General features: G+C 44.4%; 1 pseudogene; it reads right to left on the bottom strand.

Moving 5' to 3' along the window:
• Positions 1-1,572: 1,572 nt before the first annotated feature.
• Positions 1,573-2,087, bottom strand: LOC110291893 (annotated as a pseudogene).
• Between the last annotated feature and the right edge of the window lie 1,190 nt (positions 2,088-3,277).

Below are 3,277 nucleotides of genomic sequence, written 5' to 3'. Positions count from 1 at the left end.
GTTACTTTGTAACACCGTGATTCATACTCTCCTCTCCTTGCGCATAGTGGTTTCTTTCATTGTTACATCTCAAAACCAAGCCTAGGAATTAGAGGGCTCACCTGAAACTCCAACTGCTACTCTTCATCTCTGACGTAAAGCTGCCTGCCACACTCATAGTGAAAGCATCTTTTGTTTTACAGCAATCTTCATAATAATAAATGGCATTCATCAGAAATGAAAAAAAAACCAGGAAAATAGAATGCAATGAAGATTTTAAATGTGATAAAAATTATTTATTGCTAATAGAAATGTTTGCAAACTAGTAGAATATGCCAGGCGTGGCAGTGCATGCTTATAACCCAGCCCTGGGGAGACTGAGGCAGGAGTTCAAGGTCATGCTGGGCTACATGAGATCCCCCTCCTTTCTTTATGGCTGTATATGTATATATAATGAAAGTAGTAAGTTAGATATTATTTGTGAAGTCTTTGGCATGGTAGAACCTTGTCTATAACACCATAACACCACCAGGCACTCATTTTGTCTGTGTGTAAATAACTCACCTCATAGATGTGCAAAGTTTGAAAATAGCGTGCGGGTAGCGTTTACATTGGTGGGAGCACATCCATACTCATCTCCCCATGGCACTTTCAGAACAATCAGAATGCAGAGCACAGCCGTCTAGGGACAGCTAGCAGCCAGCTATATGCCAGAGAGCCCAAGACTTGGGTTGACTCCTTCAGAGCAGGGGTTCAAGAGTCTGTGGTGTAGGGAGGCAGCACAAGTTAAGATGAAGAAGGCAGCTATCACCAGGGTTCCTGCCTTTGGAACAGAATCAATGAGGAAGTAAGAGAAGTGGGTTTGTTCTTCAACATCCAACCCTGGTCACTGTGAAGAAGGCACGCCCCTAGGAGGTGCCCACTGGGAACCCCAACCAAAGCTTCTTACATTGATCTGGTTTCTCTCAGGACACATCAAAGGCTAAGGCTTTATCCAAAGCTGAGGAGCTGGGTGGCCTCTTGCCAATATGCATGCAGGAAGATCACCAGGGGTTTCTAGAAGGCAGTGGCTCCTAACCTTCCTGATGCTGACAGCCTTCCTCATGCCGTGTTAACCCTCAACCAGAAAATTATTTTCGTTACTACTTCACAACTGAATTTCACTACTGTTACGAATTGTAATATAAACATCTGATATGCAGGTTATCTGATATGTAATTCCCAAAGAGGTTGTGATCCACTGAGGAAATGTTTTAAGAACAGCTTGGAGAAGGAAAGTTTACAGTTTGGGCACGCTCGGGTGCAGGAGAGATGGAGAGAGCAGTGAAGCCTAGATAGAGCCTAGCTGGGACCACACTCAGCAAAGGTCACCTGTGCAAAGGTCACAGAACTCCAAGGCAGTATTTCCTAGCAGCTGCTAGGAATATCTGTAATAGCCACTAAGCTCCTGCTAGCCACATCTCAAATAGTTTCTTTTCTTTCTTTATTTTTTTAATTTGAATGCATTTTATTTTTAGACAACCCACATGACTTTTTTTTTTCTTTAAAAAAACAATGCCTACACTCCAAATAAATCATGGTCAAAATAAAAGCTCAAGATGACATCAGTCCCATTTGCTCTAAGTCCTGGTGTTGTATGGATGGTAAGCAGCAGCCAATTATGGTGATAGGTGATAGATCCAATTTGTTAACATTTTTTTCCATCTCTAAGCCATCTTTAAAGAAAATCATGAATGGAGTCATACCATCTCCACGGTAGTCCAGGAGAGCAACCATACCACATGGATTCATGCTTTCACTAATAAAAAACTGATAGCTACTGAAATTAGCCCGAATGTGCTTAATTTGCTCCACAGCTCCAGTCATAAAAGGCTCGACTCTTTCCGTTCCTGTTCTTGAAGTTTGCCTTTGAGTGATTTCATGTAGTCTTTGATGTACTTTTTATGGGCCTCTTTTGTGAAGCTGGTTTCTTATAAGTGATGATGGTTCATGACAATGTCAACACTGGTGACTACTGTGCTTTTGGTACTTTTGCCCTCCGGATCTTCAGCAGAAGCATTTCCATCAATGAGCGAGTCATCAATGGCACCCTCTGTCCTAATGACCATGGCTGATAATATCCCTGTAGATGATCGTGGTGATGGCTGGGGACAGCGGAGCTAGCCTGACAGCAAAAGAGAGCCGAGCTGATGGTGATGGTGGGGTAGCAGGCAGAGAAGGCCTCAAATAGTATCTTGAACAATAGCTCGTGACCATTGGAAGTAAATGGAAACTTGGGTCTTCCCATTGACTCCAAGTCCAGGCCTGCATCTTTCCAGCTCCCACCTCCGGCATATTTCTAATTAGTTCTAAGTCTGCTGTAAAGACTAGGGCACTGGTTCTCAACCTATGGACCCGTTTGCAGGTGGAGTAACTCTTTCACAGGGGTTCACGTATTAGCTATTTACATTATGATTCACAACAGCAGCAAAACTACAAAATAATTTTATGACTGGGGGAGGGGGGTCATCCCGACATGAGGACCTGTGTTGAAGGGTCGCAGCATTAGGAAGGTTGAGAACCACTCCCCTAGTGGCTGCCCAGAAAGAGTTAAACAGCACAAGGGAGACTGCAGCCTCTGCGAACCAGAAGGCTAACAGGTCCCTATAGGGACACAGAACTTTCCCTAAGTGATGAAAGCCTGCGGCGGTGCTCCCTCCCGCAGTTTCTCTTCTCAACCGTTTGTGTGAACAGAATATAAAGACCCCCCCCCACCACCACCACCGTAGTTCCACCCGCGTCACAGGCCAGTGCTGGAGGAGCCCCGCTAGCCAGTCAGTAGCACCACTTCCGGGAGGGGAGGGTTGCTCAGAAGGTTGCTCCATTTCTGTCACTGTAATAAGCCAGAGCCACACAAGTGGATGCTGAATCCCAAGTCTCTGACTGAATCTAGGATGGTGTTTCAAAACAAAAACAACAAACAGTCAGCAAATATACCCACAAAGGACCAGGAAATCAGCGGTAAGTGGCGATTTACATAATCCTGGCAGAGCTCTACAGTCCCACAAGTATTCCAAAGCCTCCAGTGAGTGTCAGGCTTGCTTACCTTGCCTTGTAGCCTCTAGTTTTATTTTCTAGAGCATCCACTTCAACTCTTTTAGATATTTCTCCTAGTGTTTATATTAACATCTAGCTATATTTGCTTGCGTTTAGCCCTCCTTTCTTTCCTTCTTGTTTTGTTTTAAACAGGGCATCACTGTCTATTTCTGGTGGCCTTAAGCTCAAGTCTTCTTGCCTCCTAAGTGGCAGAATAGTAGGC

Source organism: Mus caroli, chromosome 3, assembly GCF_900094665.2.
Source record: "Mus caroli chromosome 3, CAROLI_EIJ_v1.1, whole genome shotgun sequence".
Classification (NCBI taxonomy): Eukaryota; Metazoa; Chordata; class Mammalia; order Rodentia; family Muridae; genus Mus; species Mus caroli.
The sequence above is the reverse complement of the archived record's forward strand: the minus strand, read 5'-3'. Positions and strand labels throughout refer to the sequence as shown.